The sequence below is a fragment of the Podarcis melisellensis genome (assembly GCF_964234715.1).
Source record: "Podarcis melisellensis genome assembly, chromosome: 6".
Classification (NCBI taxonomy): domain Eukaryota; kingdom Metazoa; phylum Chordata; class Lepidosauria; order Squamata; family Lacertidae; genus Podarcis; species Podarcis melisellensis.
This window is the reverse complement of record NC_138538.1, coordinates 83,941,550-83,965,433: the sequence shown is the minus strand read 5'-3', so window position 1 is coordinate 83,965,433 and position 23,884 is coordinate 83,941,550. Positions and strand designations below refer to the sequence as shown.

General features: G+C 42.3%; 1 long non-coding RNA gene across 1 annotated transcript in view; it reads left to right on the top strand.

Annotated features, from left to right (window-relative positions):
• The window catches only part of LOC309371915, a 399,586-nt gene that overhangs the window by 324,927 nt on the left and 50,775 nt on the right, over positions 1 to 23,884 (top strand). The window lies entirely within an intron of this gene.

The following is a 23,884-nucleotide window of genomic DNA, read 5'->3' as shown; positions in this document are numbered from 1 at the left end:
TCCAAAATACAGTAGTTCCAGAAACACTTGAGGGGGGAGTCATTGGGTGGAAGAGAGAAAGTGCAAGCAGCTTACCCCAGCAAGGCAACGAGAAAAGAAAAGTAATCCTGATAAATGATCTAATTTTCTAATGCTAAGAGAAAACGGATCGTCTATTAATCTACTTGCCCTTCGCCATAAGAACAAGACAGTGCTTGAGTCACTGGGACAGCCCGCAAACAAACAAAACAAAAGACACCCCCCCACACACATCCTTACCTATTTTAGCTTGAATATTAAGGGATGTGGGGAAAATGCAGAGCTCTCTCCTACCCATTTTTCACGTGTTCTCATATTAGTGTTGAACGGAGCCAAGCGGTGACACCGGATTGCTCTTTTGCATTGCTAAGGAAGCCACCGCTTTAGAAACCTCCAGTCTGATACTTTTGCAGCCTGACACCGGCTTCCCGAGGCATCTCACAGTGGAAGGATAATTTGCACTTAGCAGTGTAAACCGCTGCCTGGCAGAGTGCTTTTCTCTTCAGGTATTTGCCTTCTGCTCTAACGTGGTGCCCGTTGCAATGCCTTGTGCTCCCTGCATTTCCAGAATGCATAACTTGCAGCAAAGGAGAAACCATGCATTCCCCCACCCCAACTATTTCATCCAAGTCTGTTTGTCTTTTCAAATCGCACTGGGAGATATGCCAGCACACCACACCTCGCTCTGTGATTTTCATCCTGCCACAAGAAATTTGTTTTCAATAGGGCTGATCCATTCCCTCCCCTTCCTTTTTTGTTGTTGTTGTTTAGTCATTTAGTCGTGTCCGACTCTTCGTGACCCCATGGACCAGAGCATGCCAGGCACTTCTGTCTTCCACTGCCTCCCGCAGTTTAGTCAAACTCATGCTGGTAGCTTCGAGAACACTGTCCAACCATCTCGTCCTCTGTCGTCCCCTTCTCCAAAGTACTAGAGCCTCAGCTTCTGGAGCTGTCCTTCAAGTGAGCACTCAGGGCTGATTTCCTTCAGAATGGATAGGTTTGATCTTCTTGCAGTCCATGGGACTCTCAAGAGTCTCCTCCAGCACCATAATTCAAAAGCATCAATTCTTGGTGATCAGCCTCCTTTATGGTCCAGCTCTCACTTCCATACATCACTACTGGGAAAACCATAGCTTTTACTATACGGACTTTTGTTGGCAAGGTGATGTCTCTGCTTTTTAAGATGCTGTCTAGGTGTGTCATTGCTTTTCTCCCAAGAAGCAGGCATCTTTTAATTTCATGGCTGCTGTCACCATCTGCAGTGATCATGGAGCCCAACAAAGTAAAATCTCTCACTGCCTCCATTTCTTCCCCTTCCTTTTTTGAGCTTCTTCTAAACTACTGGAGAGTTTCAGTCATCCATGAAGGCTGAAATGGCCTCCCCAGTTTTGCCAACCATGAATTTTTGGTGCAACTGTGAATTCATATTTGGTATTATTTTAATATTTGAGAAAGCAATGGGCTTGGCCTCTCCTCCTTCTCTCTTAGTTTCATGACTCTTTTCTCCCACAATATGAAATAGCAATAGATATCAAGTGATATTCACTGCTGGGAAATGTAACACCCGCCCCAAATATTCAACTAGTTTTCAACTTTCCATCCCATAGTGGCATACACATGCGGTTAATATTCAAGAACAGAGTCATCAACAGTAGCTTGCTTTTAATGTGCAAATGCCTTTTAATCCTCTCAGAAGTTTTCATGTACAACTGAAAGGATTGTATTCAATTGTACAGAATTCCAGTTTCACCACTCAGATCTGGAATTTCAAATTTCAAATTTAACAGAATGTAAGAAGCAACCTCAACATTTGAGTGGCTGCTTCCACGGGGGCTCCCAAGATAACTGGCATCATTAATTAAAGCATTTTCATTGTATATCACACCAATGCAATGAATAAATTGACTATGATTGTCATCATAGTATAATCAAGAGAAAACAACATGAAGAGTTTAAAAGCAGAGCCATCTGAAATGGATATATTAGCAGCATCAGAGCATCAGACATGCACTTAGTCAAACAACATCTCATTTGGTTAACATCACATTCTCATGGGCCGACAAATATAAATTTGGGATTCCAGGCATTCCATGAGTGCACTATCTCTATCTACAGAAGTAATAGATACAAGAAAGGAGAAACTAAAAAGTTCTAAGAATGGGATGGAATCCACACTGTGAGTTTGAGTATTTGATTTACATACAAAGTATGCAGCTTCTGTCTCAGTGGGCCAACTTTTAGAACTATAGAATCATAGAATTGTAAGGTTGGAAGGGACTCTGAGAATCAACTTGTCCAACCCACTGCAATTCAGGAAGATGCAGGGAACGAACCTGCAACCTTGGCATCATCATCGCTACACCCTAACCAAATGAGCTGTATTTGTGCATTGCCCATTTGATGCATTTTTGAGCTTATGCCTTTCTGTAGTTGTTGGTCTATGCCATATATATATATATATATATATATATATATATATATATATATATTAAAATGTACCACAAAACATATCACTTATACAATCTTTTTAGACTTCCATCAGCACCTCTGATGATCCACTGTTTTAACCACTTCTTATTCATTTCTTAACTTTATATTGCCTTTACATCTCTTAACATATCATCTTTCCCCTTCTCCATTTTTGCAATACTTCCAATAATACTCCTCACAAAACTTCTTGCAAACCTACAAACGTTGTCTGATCTTCACAAATACTTTTCAAGTAGTCCGTAAATTTACTCCAGTCTTCCATGAATTTCTGGTCCCGCCGGTTTCAAATCCTTCCTGTTAGTTTATCTAGTTCTGCATAGTCCGTTAACTTCATTCTCCATTCTTCAATCGTCAGTAATTCTTCTTGCTTCCATTTTTGGGCCAGTAATATTCTTGCTGCTGTTATTCCATATAAGAAGAGCTTACATTCCTTTCTATTTATATCATTCCCCACAATGCCCAGTAAAAATGCTTCTGGTTTCTTTTTGAATGTATATTTCAACATTTTTTTCATCTCATTATAGATCATCTCCCAGAAGCATTTCACCTTTTTACATTCCCACCACATGTGATAAAATGTTCCCTCTTTTTCTTTACATTTCCAACATTTATTACTAATTTTATACATTTTCGCTAACTTGACAGGTGTTATATACCATCTATACATAATTTTCATCACATTTTCTTTTAGGGCATTGCATGCAGTAAATTTTAACCCTTCTTTCCATAATTTTGGTCTATGCCATTTCTAATGAAATCTCAGCCAGAGTTCTTTGCAGTTACCCTGCTGATAAAATAACCACCCCTAAATCATTGCTGCAGATGATGGAATTAATATTGACCAAGGAGCTTCTTAAATGTGTTTATTCAAGAGTCCCTCAAATTAGTGTAGAGGCTTGCTCCACTGCGTCCCATATGACCACAGCTATGGATTCTGTTCCCCTTTCCCATAATCATTTGCCATCATGTTACTTTCTTTTGGAAGGCTAGCCATATTGGTTTGTGGCAGGAAAATAAATAATAATAATAATAGCAGAAATCACCATACTTAACATGCAAGTGCTATTGAGAAATTATTTCTAAGATACTTGGCTGTGACACAGGAAATCCCCTAGACAAAATTTCATCAAGTTAAAATCCTACCAAAGACTCCTTACGTGACCTTGGGTGGGCATGGCACAATATATCTCAGGCTCAGCTTCCTATATTGAATCTGGGGGTAAAAGTCAAGCTAGATGAGAAGCATGGGCTTTACCAACCATATTCTTCTTTCATACATGAATATAGGTGAAGGGCATTTTAAGGGGAAATCCATCAGAGAGAAAGGAGCTGCTTTCCGTTGTGCTCACATGCACCTTCTGATATCACAATGGAGCCAAATCTGATTGGCTGTGCACACTGCAAAGTCTTCCTATTGACTGCATGGTCCCTGGATGGGTGGGACAACTACCCATAGGAGTAATTCAAGAAGGATAAAGCAACAGCAGCAACTATCAGGAAAAACTATCATGCAGAATAGCCTTGACTAAAGGTGCACATAAAGGTGAAGACAGGAGCGCCTGGCATGCTCTGCTCCATAGGGTCATGAAAAATTGGACACGACTAAATGACTAAACAACAACAAAGGTGCACATTCACATTATATTTTGCTTTTGAGGCAGCAGCATTTCAACTCCAAATAGCCAGTTGGGTTTTTTTTTTTACTTCAAATCATTGAAATTGGAAAACATTTGGTACAGTTCCCTTTCTGCTCGCTTTCCTGCAGATTCATTTGTACCGCTAGCATTTTGTGTGAGCAAATACTGCCACCTTTTCAAACTGACTGACTGCACACCAGCTTTAATGAGTTCTCTCTCAACATGCTACTGCACTGTAATTCTTCATTAAAAAACCCCTCTCTGCTGCGTGTTTAGTCAGCAGAAATTGTGCTTGGCTATTTGAGACACTTGGGAGAAGGAGGATAGGAGGGAGGAAGTGTTGCCCTTAAACTAAAATTACGATCAAGTCATTAAAATTAAAATAAGCAACATGGCTTAAGCCTTGCATCTGTTATGATCTCAGCAATTTTAGTGTGCATGCATTATTGCATTTCCAGGATTGGTGTTCTTAGATGTACAATATATAAAAATACAGCATATTAATTAAGGATTACTCCCATCTAGTGATATTATATTATTTATTATTATTATTATTATTAAACTTGTCCCACACCTTTGTGGCTTTAAGAGATCTCTATACTTTCTAGGATTTATTGCTCACATTTATTAAACTGGCATATGTAGCTGAATGGAGTGTTTTCACAGTAGGAGGTAAAATACTATATAATGTAGGCATTTTATCTTGGAACAGCCTTTTGACCTCAATAAAGTTGAAATTCATTCATCAGGAGTTCAATGAAAATGCTTGGACATGAATCTGCCCCATTGAGAAACACAAGCCTGGGGAGCATTTTATCATATAGTATCATATAGTATTGTATACCACCCTCCACTAATCCAGAGCAATTCACACAAAAAATTTTGTGAAAATTAAGCACAATTGCACAATTAAAATACCACCTGCAGTCCCACACATTAGAACATGAGCACCTTTCAAATTCATCACACATGCAAAGACCACTTTCAGACGGCAGAATGGATAACTCAAGGCCACACTAATATTTTGTTAAATTCAGAGTGTGCAGCTTTGTACTGTACTTGGCTTTTATTTTTTACTTCTTTTTCAACTCTTTTTGGGATTACAGCATATGGGACAGGGAGGTTTATCCCTTCCTTTCCCCAGCTGCAACCCAGCCAAAATTGACTCCCCTCCCCCCTGCAAACATGGAGCAAGAGCTAGAAAAAACTTTTCCTAAGCTTAATAGCTCCACAGGGGGCTGATTTTTGTCCAGACTGCAGTTGTGCGGTGGGCAATGCTAGAAGGAATAAACTTCTCCTCCCAAAATGGTAGATTTCCAATATGGATTGAGACCTCTGCACCTGTAATGTCAACAACAAACTGAAGATGCAGTTGAAATTTGGCCTTGAGGTTGAGTTTAGGTCTCATTTAAAACATTTAACAACTCCCTTTTGTGGGATGTGAAACACAGAGCAGTCAAGTACAACATCCCTAGAGTGGACATAAAAAGGGGATGTCTGGACCAGCCAGTCGGAACTTCCTCTTTTCCCTGGGCTGGTGCAGACTTCCTCTACATGTGACCAGAAGTGGGCGTGGCCTCTCCTTATGGGATAGATTCCAGGTATATTACTTTTGTAACTTAAGTCTGCCTTCTGGGATTCATCTGTAAACAGAATGAGTGAGTGAGTAAACGCTTTTTATACTTTTATAGAAGACTGTCATGTCTATTTCTTTTATGAGGGACTAAAGGGGAAATTACCAGGTAACTTATTTTAGAGGCTTTAGCGAGCCTGAGCAAACACATCCGCTGTGCAAATTTAAAAAGGGGAATGTTACTCTGCTAAATTGCAGAACTTGTTAACACAACTTGGAAAGGATATAATCAAACAATATATCTTCTCCTGCATCCCTGAACATTCCCACACCTTCCCCTTAAGATCTTTTAAAAAATCATACTTCCGTAGAGATGAAACTCCACAACCAGGACACCACTGATGTAATTACTCTTTTGGTACCTCCTGTTCCAGCTGAACCTCATATTTTATCACTTCTCTACAATGCAGGTTAGCTGCTGCTTATGTGTACCTTTTCAAATTAGGACTGCATCTACAATATACAGTCAAAGCACTATGGTGGCACTTTAACAGTCATGGCTTCCCCCCCAAAAATCCTGAGAACTGTAGTTTGTTAAGGGTGGTGAGAGCTTCTGGAAGACCACTGGTCCCCTCACAGAACTATGACTCTCAGAGTGGACTCTTCCCAGAGAACTTCCATTTTGGGGAAGGGAGGGATGAAAGAACCACAGAGAAGACTGAGAGATGATAGACTGAATGACAACCTTGTCAAAATGACCTGTAAAATGTAAGTGAACAAAGGATCACACACCAGAGTGAACACCTTGGGTTTCATCCAATGGTATCATTCCCCTCATGAAAGGACTTTTGTTCCAGTAGAGGCTTCCATGAATAGCTGGACTAGCAGACCCTCCAGGTGTCCCTATTTTTCAGGGAGAGCCCCAGATTTACAGAAGCCATCCCAGTTTCTGATTTGATCCTGGAATGTCCCACATGGCTATTTTCATTGGAGAAATGTTAGAGGGTATGGTTGGACGTCCCTATTTTCATTGGAGGGTATGCAACCCCCAAGCCTAGAAGGTAAGCAACTTTTAGAAGACATCTGAAGCCAGCCCTGTAAAAATGTTTTATTAAGTTTTTATATATTTTTAATATTAAAATAATTCAACATTAATACATGCATATTACAAATATACTAACAAACATACATTTCATACAATCCTTAAAAATCATACATACCCATACTCAATCCCACAGATACTTCCTTTTCCCACCACCATCCCTCACCCCAGCCTTGTGTTAGACTTCCAATCTACTCAATTGCAATTTCTTATTAAGTTTTTATATATGTTGAAAGCCGACTAGATTGACTGGGGCAACCTAGTCAGATAGATGGGGTATAAACAACAACAAGTTATTATTATTAAATATGGTGTCTCTATTTCCATCGGATAAATGTTGGAGGGTATGGGGTAGGAAAGTGATTTTGACGTATTCTCAGTTCTCCTGCAGCACTTCTGTTCTGATGGATCTCCCCAATTCTATGGAGCACAATAACTTAAGAGCCTACTTTCTCCTCTAGTCAAGTATCCTGTTCTTACAGTTGTCAGCCAGATGACTACATGAAGCCCGAAAGCAGGACCTGAGCATACAGCACTCAACCCACTTTTAATTCCCAGAAGTTCACAGTATTCTGGAGCATCTTACCGCTGACCATGGAGACAGAAGATAGCCATCATGGATAGGAGCAGATTCGGGAAGCTAGAGGAGAAAGCGGTAATCAGCTATAATCACCTGCCTCCTCCTTCTGTCTACAGAAGCCTCTGCTGGATTGTAGAGTCTTCTGTGACTTGAAATATACTATTGGATGCACCCCTAGTTTTAAAGTACCCCCAAATCCCATTTTCTTACTTGCTGATGAGGAAAGCAATCACCTCTCTAGCATCTTCTGTTTACCATGTCAATGAAGATAATAGGCATAAAAGATCTGAAGTGGGTGTTCATGGCAATGTTTGTTGTTAGGCGCCATTCTAACATAGGGATAAACACACACATATACACAAGCCACTAATGACACTCAACTAACACAGTACAATCCCTCAAACAAGCTGCTTGACATATACCATTGTCAAGTGCGCAATTACAGTAAGTTGTTATTCAAGCATTCATCATTTGTCAGGCCCATTGAGGACAACGACGCAGGAAAACAAGAGTTGTGAACACGTTGGAGTAATATATGAGGCATAATGGGCACCTAATTAGGCAGTTAATGTGTGTTGCTTAGAGCTTATATCTCAAAATAATTTGCACTGCTGATGTTAACTGCAGCACTTATGCCTCATGAAATCTTGCCAGTAGCAGGACCATTGCTTAGCCGAACTTTCCCAGACCTAAATGGATGAGTAGTTATTAAGAAGACTCTTAGTTAAGTTACTCAGCAGTCACAGAAAAAATAGACCATATAGTTCTGGACCAATTACAAACAAGTTAACACTTTGGGGGTTGGGCAGGGATAAGGATAGAAGTATTTTTGTATTTTTTTGGGGGGGGGGATAGTCAACCTCTGTGATATTTTTGAGGGTGCTTATTATCAGCATCAGGAGAAGTCACAGATTAATCTTTTAATTTTAATAGCACTGCAAGCGTTAGTGGGAAGACCAACATAACTCTTCTTCCATATTGTCCCATAAGTCTCATTGCCCAATGGCATTATGGGAAGGAAAAAGTGGGACCTATCATGCCCCCCCATCTAGCCCCTTAGACTACCCCGAGGAAAAAAGCACAGATGTTGAGCAGATATAGGCTTCTCCAACTTGGTGGTGGACCCTCAGAGTTTCCTGAAGGCTAGCCTCCCACCTTTCTTGGGCAAGGCCTAATCCCCATTCCTTCCATGGTGTAGAAGTCAGTGCAGACAAAATTGGACAGTGACCCTTTAAGTCTTCACAGTACAGTCCTTAACAAGCCTACATAAAGTATCAGAAGTCCAAAAACTCTCTGATGAGATCTAACGCTATCTAAAGCTGTGTTAGAAGAGTGACCAAGATTTTTCTAGAGATACATTGTCTGGCCTGCTTCATTTCTTGGTTCATCTTTTCCAAGCCCCAGCAGACCAGGGTAGTGGCCACTAGGAATTCTGGGAGATGCCAAACCATTCACCTTTTGCCCAGGTGGGCTGTGCTGAAACACACATATTGTCAATTTCAGTATTATTATCTTGTAATCTGTGGAGCTGATTTCAAAAACCCAGAAACCACTCTGAAGCTAATTATATGGGTATATGGGATTCTATACTTTTTTTTTAAAAAAAGACCCTTTTTAATGATAGCTAAAGGACACCTCCAAGAATTTCATTAAATTCTGCTATAGCAATACCACGTGTTTCATTTCATGGCTGTGGAGAGCTTACCGTTATCAATCAATCGTTTATTATGGTCGGCTGACCGATAAACAAAGAACAAAATATAAAATACCAAAATCACAGCCTCAGTAGAACCAATTATTAATTAACTCCAACAAATGGGAGCTAGCAATTGTAGCAGACCAGGGAGACATGACAACATTCAGATATTTTGCCAGCTGTTGGTTAATAGATTTATTGGTCCCCCTCAAGAAAAAAGGAATTTAAGGATTGACCAGGAAACCTCCTCATAAGAAGATAAATTACAAGTTCTCTAACTCCTTGATAAAATCTATCATAAAAGAACACATGAGAATGTGCCTCTGTCTCTGTATGGTTACTTGAACAGCACCTATGCTTGAAGGGAAATCTGCCATTTAGGATCTTAGAGGATAAAACATTGAAGACAGCCAACCAAACCATTCTTTTTATATTAAATAAAGGTAGACATGGCAAATGTATTTGTTAGAGGCAGATCAAGTCAGGTCCAGTGACTGTGGTGAACTTAATCTATTAGCTGGCACACACAATTCTTCCACATATGTATATTTTATTAAGAATGCAAGAACAGCCTGAAAACCAGGCCAGTGACATATTTAGCCCAACACCCTATGTTCACAGGGGCTAACCATATGCTCATGGGAAGCCCACAAGCAGGCTTTGAATTGAACAGCACTTGCCCCTCCTGCAGTTTCCAAAGGCTGACATTCATTGGTGGTTAGGCATTGGATAAGCCTTGGTCTTGGTTGGAGGGGAGATTGTAGCCTCAGTCATCCCCTCTTTGGTTAAGGGTATCCTATTAAAGGGACAACAGCCATATGAGAAATATGTAAAATAACTAAGCGAGTATTAGACATCACCCCAGAATTGGCCCTGCTAAACATCTTCCAAGACAACAATGCCCCTTTACACCACAAAGAACTCATAGCCCACCTACTTTCAGCAGCCAGAAACACCATAAACAGACACTGGAGAGACCTGTCAGGAGTAAGCATGGACCAATGGTACCAAATAGTATGGGAAACAGCCCTACTAGAAAAATTAACCAATAAACTGAAACTGACACGGGGACAAACAGAAGAAGACGCTTTCACCCCAGTATGGCTCCCCTTTATCACATACACAGCCCACAAGACAATGACAAGAATCCACCAACAGCATGCAAATCAATATGGCTAACCTGATCCAAAACACCCACCCACCCCACTCACACACGAAAACAAAGATCACCACAGCCAATCACAAACAAATAACCACACCCCAGGCCAACTCCAACCTCTCTCACCACCAAAGAAACACAAATGAACAGCAGAGAACCTGCACGAGCGACGCTGACACCAAACCCTACATACATTAAGCAAAATAGAAACATCACCACTCGACCCCACCCCCACCCCCACCCATCTTCCCCCCCTCCACCCCTTATTTTCCCCTAATGTCTCAACAAATGAAACCTGCAGAAACACTGTAAAATTAATGAATGTTAAAATGATGTTGGATTGAAAATAAGTGGTATTAGCAACAAAATCAACAAGAATATGCAAAAATGAATTGATATTGGATGAATATAGAGTTACCAAATGTTAAGATACAGAGTTAAAGCAAATGAAAGAGGGTAAGGATTTGCTGATTTGATTATGTAAATGGGAATATAAAAAGGGGAGGTGTGAGGAGGTCAAAGAAATAAGCAAAGGAGCTTAAAGTTATGAAAAACGGATTTATTTTTAACTTTTTTATTCTTTCTTCGTCTTTTATATGATGTATTTTTTAAATCTCCATTTTTTTCTTTTTTCATGTATTTTTTTCTTTTTTCATGTATTTTCTTTTTTATTCACTTTTGTATTTATGCTTTTGTAAAACTTTAATAAATATTTCTTAAAAAAAACAAATGAAACTGATTTGTAAAAATGTTTCATGGAAAAAATACGAGAGACATTGCATATACTTCTGTAAAACAAGAAAATCTTTAATAAAAAAATACATAAAAATAAAAAAATAAAAAGGGATCTAGGAGGAGTGACTTCTGTCTGATGCCTGGATGGGGGCTAGGGCCATAGCACTCATCCAATGGGGACCCCTCGGGGGGATACCCCTATTTGATATAGACCATACCCCCCCAAGTTGGGTTTACCCTTACATTCTGAGCAGGTGGACTGGAGTGGAATAATGTGGCTTCCCTCAAAGCCTATGCCAAACCATTCAGATTTGTAACCAATACAAGCTGTGGCCTATTTTACCCCAAAACTATATGCTGTTGTCTTGTCTAGTTATTTACTCCCTGGGAATGGTGGGTTCACAGGGTCTTGGCATGCAATGGCCAACTAGATACTCCTCCTGCAGTTTCCAGGAACTGGCATTCAGAAGCGGGCTACCTCTGACTTTCAAGGTCAGCCTTTCTCAACCTGTGGGTCCCTAGATGTTGTTGAACTACAACTCCCATCACCCCTAGCTAGCAAGGCCAGAGCTCAGGGACGATGGGAGTTTTGGAGTCCAACAACATCTGGGGACCCACAGGTTGAGAACCGCTGGTCAAGGTGGACCATCGACATCATCACTAGCAGCTGCTGGTAGCCTTGAAATTCATGAATTTGTCTAATCCTCTTTTAAAGCCTTCCAGGTTGGTATCCATCACTGGCTCTTGTGGGAGTAAATTTCCATGTGCTGTATGATAATTTTCTTTTGCCTGTCCTGAATCTTATTGTGGCGTTTGCCTCCTAGGTGGGTCATAAGGAAAGGGTTAAAATGAGTGTGATGTGATTGGCCAGTGGAAACTGAGGGGAGAAGTTAGAGTGAGAGGTAGAGTGGTGTGAAAGTCAGTTGAGAGTGGGGAGTTGAAGAAGGAAGAGGGAGGATATAAGTCAGTGGGTTGGTTGAGTTGTGTGGTGAGGGAGTGAGAGGAATTGGTAGGTGGAGTCAGATAGATAGTTGGAATAATCAGTTTGAAGTTGTTAGGAACACATAGGACAGTCAAGGAACTAAGAATAAGAAACTGCCAAGGAAAATTAACTGAAACCATAAGCTTGTTCATGCCTATAAATAAACTTGATTATTTGTTAACGTTAACAACTGTCTGAACTCCGTGATTACCCATGAGGAGAAACGGGTTGGTGGCAGCGAAGAAAGCAATCACAGTGGTGGCACAGGGTCAATGGACCGTCAAAAGTCCGGGGGCCCTGTGTGATCGCCACACTTATATCATTCAGCTTTATTGAATGTTCACAAGTTATGAGGGAGAAACTTTTCTCTTATCAGCTTCCTTCACACCATGCATAATTTTACATACTTCTCTCATGTCTTTTGCTTCCCTTTTCTCCAAACCAGAAAGCCCAAATGCTATAATCCTTTCTCGTAGGGGAGTTGATCATTTTGGTTGCCCTTTTCTGAGCATTCTCCAGCTCTACAACATCTTTTATTCTCCATCCAACCACAGATTTGGCTTGCACTAACTCCAATGATCGCAGACAAGGAGACAAACCAGCAGCACGATGAATCACACCCCCCTTAACTCACTTTTCCATGTCGACACAAAAGAGTCAAGCAACATCTGAGATGCCAGAGACCATGGAGGGGCAGTATAGCAGATTCAGAGCCAATGATAATGAATAGAATATATCTATGCCAAGCTCCTTAACGAGCTCTGCCTGTCTTCTAGACTAAGGGCAGTGCTAGCAATACATTTGAGTGTCCTCAGTATAGCTCGAAGAAGAAGAAGAAGAAGAAGAAGAAGAAGAAGAAGAAGAAGAAGAGAATGAATTCATTCTAAAGAAAATTTTAGGCCAGGAATGCAGATTGAGGCTCCATAAAAACTTGTCTCACAACTTTTCCAGCTTTACACCCATTATAGCTGCTGGAACAAATTCACCTTCTTTTCTGAATCAAAGAAATGCTCTCACTGTGTGTTCTCCTTTCGACTTTGCTGTTTTGCACTGCGCAGTCTACAGGTACTCATGAAACACCTCAGTCACCTGGGGAGCTCTAACTGGCCAGATACCCTTGGCAACCATTCTGCCCCAAGGTGGCTCCACTGACATCTCTGTAACAGCTGAGGAATTGAGTTGGTTAACTTTTAATATCCCTTGCATCTGGCTCTGTCCACATGTGATCACTATTCTCTTTGTCCTCCCTTCTCTTTCTCTCCCCCCCTGTTTATTTAAAAGAGGATTAAATAAAACAACAACATTGATACTGCAGAGACTCAAAATCACAAAAGCTGAGGTATATCCAACAAAAACCATCTCTTTCAAGCAAGGACTTCTATTTATGCAAAGGAACATCCCGTAACTCTCATCCCTGTGTGCCCCCACCCAAAAGCTGTTCTGGGTTTACCACAACCCTCTGGAACAGATGTGTGGGGTGCATGGGGAGAAAAAAAGAGGGGACGTTCCATTGCGCAAGTGAAAGCTCTTGTGTGGACAGGATGAGTTTGTTTTTTACAATCCATTATCTGTACAGTGAAGTCACCCCTCCTTGTTGTGCAGCCATAAAACTGCTAGCACATCTGCAAAGCTAAACAGGGTGTGGTTTGGTTTAAATTGGATTGGGGACCATGTGTTGAGATTCCTACATTGTAGGGCAGTGGTTCTCAACCTGTGGGTCCCCAGATGTTGTTGGACTACAACTCCCATAATCCCTGAGCTCTGGCCTTGCTAGTTAGAGGTGACTGGAGTTGTAGTTCAACATCATCTGGGGACCCACAGGTTCAGAAAGGCTGTTGCAGGGGGTTGGACTAGATGACCGTCTGAATGCCTTCTAACTCTACAGTTCTATGATTCCATGAGTGCATTACGTACTCCAAGAACAACAATGTATCCTAAACAAATGCAACCATGGAAAATGCCAGACTAAGTACATCGCCTGGCTCAAATTTATATTGATATAGTTCAAGACTCTTTCTGTAATTGCATGGCACTCCAAGGCCCCCAAACCCACCCCTAAGAAAATAACTTCACACTGACACATAATTTAGGTTTAAGTTTTGGGGCAAAATTTAGGCCACAACTTTATTGATTACAGCAACGTGAGTGGTATTGGCTTAGGCATTGACAGCTGACTATAACTGACTCCTGTCTCTCTCGCAGGAAGTCTGGAAGGGTAAACACCAAACGAGGGAGCAACATCGATGAAAACCAACCGAAGGTCACCCTGGGGTTCCTGTGGTCCTGGCATGGCCCTAGCCCCCCAAGCGGACTTCGGACAAGATACAGGATCCCCAGATTCCTTTACCGGAATACCCTTATTCATGGAGGGGTAGGTGATGGCCGCACCTCCCCTCCCACACACCTCACTAAGCCAATGTCTAACCGCCACACACGCCTAGCGCTCACCGCCAATATCCTCACATCTGCAACCAATCCTTCAAGCCATCCAGCACCTCAGCCATCCACACATCATTACCTTTCCTGAACCCTGGCATCCTCTGAGGTAAGTCCCCAAGTGCACACAGTCCTAATGGCAGTGCTAGAGGGGAGTCAAACAGTCTAATGGTTAAATACAAGTTCAGGTCCAATGCAATGAGAAAGGTTCTAAGTCAAACCATAAAGCCAAGTTCCTACCTCCAAAGATCCAGGGTCAGTCCTGAAACCGCAGTCCAATAGAGCTCCCCAAATAGCAAAGCCATGGTCCAACTGAGCACACAGTCTCTTCCTTGCTTCTCTTTTCTTCCTCCCAACCTTGTTTGACACACTTGAGCATGCTCCAGCTGTGTCTCTCCACTTAACAAAGGACACAATCCTCACCTGCTCTGAGCTTAATCAAGCTGAGTGGCCACACACCTCCTCCCAGCCCTAACAAGTCTCATGATCTTCAGGTGATCACCCAGTAAGCTGGCCTGTGGTCTCTCCCCTGCCTCAATCTCTTTAAGAAGAGTTTGGATTTGATATCCTGTTTTATCACTACCCTAAGGAGTAGGGACCGGGTGGTGCTGTGGGTTAAACCACAGAGCCTAGGACTTGCCAATCTGAAGGTCGGCGATTCGAATCCTTGTGACGGGGTGAGCTCCCGTTGCTCGGTCCTTGCTCCTGCCAACCTAGCAGTTCAAAAGTGTGTCAAAGTGCAAGTAGATAAATAGGTACCACTCTGGCGGGAAGGTAAACGGCGTTTCCCTGCGCTGCTCTGGTTCGCCAGAAGCAGCTTAGTCATGCTGGCCGCATGACCCGGAAGCTGTACGCCGGCTCCCTCGGCCAATAAAGCGAGATGAGCGCTGCAACCGCAGAGTCGGTCACGACTGGACCTAATGGTCAGGGGTCCCTTTACCTTTATTTTTAAGGAGTCTCAAAGTCACTTACAATCTCCTTTCCCTTCTTCCCCCACAACAAACACTCTGTGAGGTGAGTGGGGCTGAAAGACTTCAAAGAAGTGTGAGTAGCCCAAGGTCATCCAGCAGCTGCATGTGGAGGAGCAGGGAAGTGAACTCGGTTCACCAGATTACGAGTCTATCACTCTTAACCACTACTTCCCACTGTTCCTGTTGCTTCAGAGTTCACAGAGAAGGAAGCACCGCTGGTGCTAGTGATGTGTTCCCTGTAAACTGATACCTGCCCCTTCAATGTCCTCTGATGCCCCTTGAGTACCTCCTAAGTCCCCAACCTCCCCTTCTCCATCTTCAGCTTCTCCTGGTGTGTACCAATTGCATCTACACCCAACGCTAGGATCCTCTTCCCTCTCCTTGGTGTCCTGCCAGTTCATGAAACCACTGTGCCTTGATTTTCCTATGGAAACACAACCTCTGGGCAAGCACCTGAACCTTCCCTGGAAACTTGCTCCCGCTCAGAAGAGATTGGGGGATGCGTGTAACAATATATAGAAGATAACTATGCCCAATGGGTACAAGAATGATTATAATCAAGGGCAGAAGGGATGATTACAATCCATGCTGACAGCCAGGCGTGCAGCAAAGCTGAATTTCACCAGTGACATTTGCCAACATTTCTGCTGTTTCCAGTAGAGCGGGAAGCGTGTCCCCCCCTCAAGCCACCCATTTGAACAATGAAGTCTTTCTGAATTATGCCATTTCTTAATGTGTGCTTCGGATGGTAATTGCTGTATCATCACCTGCAACATCTTGCTGCACCAGAAAATTAAAACAATTATACTAACAAGTTGTCTCTTGGATTTGCCTTTCATTTAACTAAAGCACATTGACACTTTTTTTTTATGCAAATCTAATCCCAAGCAGGAGCTCTCCTCATCCCTCCAACCCCTTCACTACAGTTAATTAAAGGTTTCTGTCCATGATCAGCTATCATAATAAGGGCCATTGCTTATTCGTTTAGGCATATGTCTTTATGCCAGTGTACAGTTTTCTTAAGGCCAAAGGCAGAGATCTACACTTACCAATTGCCATTGTAACAATACAGGTCTTTACTCTCTCTCTCTCTCTCTCTCTCTCTCTCTCTCTCTCTCTCTCTCTCTCTCTCTCTCTCCTGCCCCCTGATAGTTTCCTATGCATTTCTTTTGAGTAGGGATTTTGGTGGGAAGGGGGGGAGGAGGAATCAGAGATGCATCTTCTCGTTCCTCTTATCATGCCAATGGTAAATTACTGTATTTTTCTCTCTATAGGACGCACCGTCCATAGGACGCACCTTGTTTTAGAGGGGGAGAACAAGAATTTTTTTTCTCCCTCTCTCTGCACAGCACCCCTTCAGCGAAGAGGCAGGAGAAACGTAGCCCCTTCCATTTCTCCTCCTGCTTAGCTGAAGGGGTGCTGCACCTTTGCTGAAGGGGCACCTACCCTTCAGCAAAAGGAACCCGAAGCCTCTGCAGTACGGGGGAACTCCTGCTGCACTCTGGAGGCTTCAGGCGGCTATCCTTGAAGCCTGGAGAGCGAGAGGGGTCGGTGCGCACCAACCCCTCTCGCTCTTCAGGCTTCAGCGAAAGCAACGCAAAGCCTCCAGAGTGTGGTGGGAGCACTCCCACTGCACTTCGGAGGCTTCACATTGCTATCACTGAAGCCAAGGAGCCTGCATTCGCTCCATAAGATGCACACACATTTCCCCTTAATTTTTTGGAGGGGGAAATGTGCATCTTATAGAGCGAAAAATATGGTAGTTCCTTGATGCAAAGATCCTAATATGTGGCAGAAGCCTGCATGTGTACAACTGGGTATAAAGGTTCCTGAATGCTCATTTCTGAGACAGACACTTGATGCTGCATGGTGGGGGAGGAGGAAGACCTGAGCTCCAAAATTTTGAAAAACACTGCCTTAGATGGTTGTTAATCTCTTTGTTCTAAAGCACACACATAAGGAGACTGTTGATCCCCAAGCTGGATATTTGTTGAGCATTCTGTGACCCTCAAATCTGACCCTGCTCAGCACATCTCATTTGGCATCTTAAAAACTGACTTATAAAATGCTATTACTACGTGGGCACTGATAACCGTGTCTCCAAACACTGCTGCTTCTGGCTGTACTACTGTGTCATTTTCGCCTATTATGCTAGAAATTTTCTTCTTCTTTTTATGAACCTGATGGAGAGATTATGTGTTAAATTTAATAAAACCCTTGGTATCCTTCCCTCCCCCCTATCGTGCTCTGCTTCAGCTCTCATCGGATTCAAAAGCAGGATCTTTCCCCCCCATTTACCAGTGGGCAGCCTTCCAAATGTATAAATGGCCCCTCCTATATCATTTGATGTAATTTGCATTGATTGACAGGTTAAGGACTAAACTGCTGCAATGAATTTCTGCTTTTATAATGTAAGTGGCTAAGGCAGACAAGAAAATCTAGTTAGGAAAGTGTGGGGAAATGACATCTGAAGGGATAGAAGCACTATAAACTATGTCACGAAAACTAAAACTTGAAAAACAAAAAAATTATTATTATAAATATTAATATTATTTAGTTGTGCATAAGTTCCATTCCTAGTACTGTTTTCACAAAATTGGGGAGAATCCATCCATTTATTTCTAATCCAAATTGATTAAAAAATAGGGATTAAGGGAATGATCTTCTTCAGAAAAATGAGGCAGGGGACGGGGTTAAAAAAATCCTTCCTCCATGTCATTGTCACACTTTGAGTTGGGGCTTCTTGTGGTTCCTGAAGAAAGAAAGAAAGAAAGAAAGAAAGAAAGAAAGAAAGAAAGAAAGAAAGAAAGAAAGAAAGAAAGAAAGAAAGAAAGAAACTCAGGAGACTTTCATTGTCCCATCTAGTTTGATCTAGTTTTCACCTGGCACAGAGGTACTGTGTGGGACTTGGGTAAGGGAACCAGACCACCAATCAGACAAAGAGTTCTGTTAGTAACTTTTGCCTATCATTCCACATAATTCTAGCCTACTCCTAGGGTGGTTGCAAGAACAAAATGGGGGGAAAACCCCATAGATGCCACCCTGAGCTCTTCAGGGAAAGGCCCTGATGATGAGCAAGTAGGAGAGTCATAGCAAGCATTAAAAATCCAGGCAATTTATTTTAGGCATTTGTAGAATTTCTAAGCCATCTGAAGGTCAAACCAGACCTCAAGGTGGCTTACAAAAATAAACAATGTCAATAAATTCAACCGGAAGACACCAGGTCATTTGTTTATCCAATTTATTGGCCACCTAATATTACACAAATGAAGCAGCAAATGAAAAGAAGGCAATGGGTGACAAAAGGGAGCCTCTTTCTTCTTATAGTCCTCATCTTATGCTGACGATTGCTACCTGATCATCACGTGCCCTGTTTAGTGCTGGCTACAGGTGTGGGATGCCATCATGAAAGACATCCTTGAAATGATCTCCCTCTGGTGGACTCCCTTTGCCAACAGCTTCTCCAAAGTCACCAAGAACTCTGCATGCAGCTGTCCAAGGTACCAAGGAAGTCTTGTCTCTGAACCTTGTTCATACAAATAAATAAATAAATAAATAAATAAACAAATAAATAAATAAAATGTAATATGGAAAATGAATAAACAAGTAAGTAAGTAAATAAGTAAGTCAGCATCTTAAAAAGTAGAGACATCACCTTGCCAACAAAGGTCCGTATAGTAAAAGCTATGGTTTCCCCAGTAGTGATGTATGGAAGTGAAAGCTGGACCCTAAAGAAGGCTGATCGCTGATGAATTGATGCTTTTGAATTATGGTGCTGGAGGAGACTCTTGAGAGTCCCATGGACTACAAGAAGATCAAACCTATCCATTCTTAAGGAAATCAGCCCTGAGTGCTCACTGGAAGGACAGATCCTGAAGCTGAGGCTCCAATACTTTGGCCACCTCATGAGAAGAGAAGACTCCCTGGAAAAGACCCTGATGTTGCACAAGGAGAAGGGGCACAAGGAGAAGGGCACAAGGAGAAGGGAACGACAGAGGACGAGGTGGTTGGATAGTGTTCGTGAAGCTACCAGCATGAGTTTGACCAAACTGCGGGAGGCAGTGGAAGACAGGAGTGCCTGGCGTGCTCTGGTCCATGGGGTCACGAAGAGTCAGACACGACTAAACGACTAAACAACAACAACAACAAGTAAATAAGTCCACCATCTCTGATTCTCCTTCACATCCCCACAAAGGTGTTTGATATGAAATGTTTGAAAGCCTTGAGCAAGACAAGGTGGGAGCAGCCTTGCTCTAAACTTTCAAACCCCTTCCTTCCTTTCTCCTTCAAACATCTGTGGTTTCAAAGATAAATGGAGGAGGGGTTGAAAGCCTTTTGCAAGCATTCCTGTGCCATTGGCACTGATGTCCTGGCAAACAAGACTTCAGAGGGAAGCATCCCCTGACATCACAATGGCATCAGGTGATTGACAGGTGGGCAACCACGCCTACCAGAGGTGAGAGAGATAAAGATCTGGCCCATGATCAAAACAGAACATGAGCATAAATCTCACCTCACCCGTGAATCCACAGAAGTATGGTTGGACTGTGTGGTTTCTCGTCCGTCTGCCAATGGTTCACATATTTGAAAGAGAAGCCTTTGGAACCACCTAGGCTGAATTGTGTTGCTCTTCATAGAAAATGCATCAGACAGAGCATCCAAAATGACTAACACATTCTATGATTTTAGTCTGTAGCTAGCCATGTACATGTCTTGCTTGGAGACTTCTGGTAGCCATTTTGAGAACAGGAGGTTGGACTGCATGACCTTTCACCTCATCCAGCAGGGCTATTTTTATTCCATTGCAATTTCAGTGCTTAGGGTAGCCACAATGGTAAATGCCAGTGAACTGAGAGCAAAGAACATCTTAGCTGGATATTTTCCCTCACTGACAGCTAACTCCCAACTGACTAGAATCTCAAGCCAATCTGAGTATAGTGTCATCCAAATTAAAAAAATAAAACTAACCCTGGATGACTCCTGTTGTTGAACATCCAACATCCACAAGGGTCATATTCTGGCCAGGTGTCAATCATAAGGCTAAGGTAAAGCCTACAGTGTTGCTAAACACCACATTTGAGAAAACAGAGTTATAGAGTGTGATTTAAGATAAAATATTAGGCATTTATGTAAACAAGGTTAGCCTTGAAAAGGAAATTTAGATGGTGTATCTATAAGAGTGTGCCATAAATGTCAAACAACGTTAATCCATCACATAAAACTCTCACAAATATTCTTGTGATTCAATATAGAATTCAGGGCAGCATGATCACACCAAGAACGTATTTATAAAAGATCACATAGGTTATTGCTGAGGTCAACCCAAACAATTCAGGCTTCAGATAGAGCGAATTATAAAAAGGGGGGAAATTCGCTGAACCTGGTTTCCAGAGCTGAAATGAAAAGGCAACAGCATTGCTGTGGTTTTTAAATTAAAATCGTTGCAGTGATAGCTAATCCACTTCTCAATGAAGATGGCAGAGCTGAATGAAGAGGGTGACTTGTTGAACCAATGGTTTCCTAAGGAATAAAATGGTTTCCATTTAGTGCATAAAAACTGGACAATTGGCTTGCACTCTCTCCAAATGTATAGGCTAGAGAATCACATGTTCAGGCCACTGTATGGATCAGGGCCTTTTCAGGGCTGCATACCAGTGGTGGGCAGGGCCACAGGCAAAACTGGGGGAAGCAACAAGTGTGCATTTTATCTTTGTACAGAAGGCTGGTTTCAATGCATTGTATTACACACTCCTCTGTTCTCCATCTGGACTTCTTCTTCTTCTTCTTCTTCTTCTTCTTCTTCTTCTTCTTCTTCTTCTTCTTCTTCTTCTTCTTCATACCCCACCCATCTGGCTGGGTTTCCCCAGCCACTCTGGGCAGCTCCCAATCAAATATTAAAAACACATTACAGCATTAAACATTAAACATTTCCCTAAACAGGGTTGCCTTCAGATGTCTTTTAAAAGTAGGATAGTTGCTTATTTCCTTGACATCTGATGGGAGGGCGTTCCACAGGGCAGGCACCACTACTGAGAAGGCCCTCTGCCTGGTGCCGTGTAACCTCACTTCTCACAGTGAGGGAACTGCCAGAAGACCCTCGGAGCTGGGCACTCCACTGGGCTGAGGCCATTTGTGGCTTTAAAGGTCAGCACCAACACTTTGAATTGTGCTCGGAAACGTACTGGGAGCCAATGTAGGTCTTTCAGGACCACTTGTTATATGGTCCTGGCAGCCACTCCCAGTCACCAGTCTAGCAGCAGCATTCTGGATTAATTGCAGTTTCCGGGTCACCTTCAAAGGTAGCCCCACACAGAGCGCATTGCAGTAGTCCAAGCAGGAGATAACTAGAGCATGCACCACTCTGGTGAGACAGTCTGTGGGCAGGTAGGGTCTCAGCCTGTGTACCAGATGGAGCTGGTAGACAGCTGCCCTGGACACAGAATTGAATTCATCTTCAGAATTCAAGTACACATTCTATTTGGGCAAAAACGCTCAAAGGAAGCCACAGAGTGGGGTCATTGAGGAGTGAAGTCTGGGTATAGAGCATGTGGACTGGGAAGTGGTGTGTCCTAGAAAGAGTACCAAAGATGGAGAGGCCTGGAGGACCACATTTGGACCGTGCCTTAGTTCTTCTATCTGGTCTATGGTCTATCTTAGCAATCGGCATAACAAAGTGCACCTATTGATAGGTGAACAGATCTTATCTCAGCAGCTTCTTTTAATTTCTCCTGTGACCTTGTCATGCCTATCCCAACAGTGTCTCATACAAATGAAGTTTGTTCCAGTTATTGATGCTGATCGCAATTATATTCCACTACCAATGTTAGCAATCGATAACAATGTGACATCTTCCTATAATATGCAAGAGGCAAGAGAATTCCTGCATCTTGTCTGAAGGTGTCATTGAAATGTCGGACGCTCTTGCCAGGCTTTGCCTCATAAAGTACATGGAATCATCATATATTATGTTCCACAGATGCTGGTATCATAAGGCACAATTTTAGTGCCTCTCTTTTTTACTTCCTCCAATTATTGTTGCTGATGCCCTTAGGTTGGAAAATCAAGTCCCACTTTCAATGCATTTGCAGAGCATCCATGCTCAGGAACATTAGGTTCTCAGAGTGGTCTGTGACAGTCGCTGGATTATCAGTTCAAATTATGGGGGAGGTACCAGTGCAGTATAGTGACTGGAGATTTGAAACAGGAACATAGAGACCAGTGCCGGATTTAGGTATAAGCTAAGCAAGCTATAGCTTAGGGCCCCACTCTCTTGGGGGCCCCCAAAAAAAATTAAAGGAAAAAAACCTGGATGTACATTTCTCATATATATATATATATATATATATATATATATATATATATATATCTACATACAGCAACAGTGTTTAGTGTTGTGTATGCTCCTATGATGTGCTAGCCTGCTCCCAAAAATATCACTGGTTTGCTCATTTCAATATACAGTGGTACCTTGGTTCTCAAACTTAATCCATTCCAAAACCAATCTTAATCCATTCCAAAACCAATCTGTTCCAAAACTAAAGCATCCTGAAACATCTTAATTGTATAGGAGACTACAGAGGATGAGATGGTTGGACAATGTTCTTGAAGCTACGAACATGAGTTTGACCAAACTGCGGGAGGCAGTGGAAGACAGGAGTGCCTGGTGTGCTCTGGTCCATGGGGTCATGAAAAGTCGGACATGACTAAATGACTAAACAACAACATTAATATACTTCTTCTTAATTGTATTTCAGTTCAACAATTACTTTGATACAATACATATTTTGTTATGTGCAAATGGCTAATAGGACCTACCTATTAGGTCCATAAATTACAGTGGTACCCTGGGTTAAGAACTTAATTCATTCTGGAGGTCCGTTCTTAACTTGAAACTGTTCTTAACCTGAAGCACCACTTTAGCTAATGGGGCCTCCCACTGCCGCCACACCACTGCTGCGCGATTTCTGTTCTCATCCTGAAGTAAAGTTCAGAAGCCGAGGTACTATTTCTGGGTTAGCGGAGTCTGTAACCTGAAGCATCTGTAACCTGAAGCGTCTGTAACCCGAGGTACCACTGTAGTATATATTCAACACAAAAAAACAGTGGTAATTTGATGTTGACAAAGGACAGCTGGACATATAAAGGGCCCCATTACCTTCAGTAGCTTGAGGCCTCATCAAACCTAAATCCAGCCCTGATAGAGACTCAGGTCCAAATTCCCACTCAGACTTGAAGCTCATGGGGTGACCTTGGGCTGGTCATGATCTCCCATCCTAGCTGACCTCATGAGGGTAAAATGGAGGGAAAGGAAGTATGCACACTGCTTTGAACTTCTTCTAGAGAAAGTGGGATATAAATGTAGAAAGTATTATTTTCCCCAGGCCATGCCCACCCAGCCAGCCATGATTTAAAGGCTTATCTGATTAATATCTAAGCCAGGGTGGAGTGGGAGCTCTTTGGTGAGGAAATGGGGTATAAATTAAACACAGAAACAAATGGGCTGAT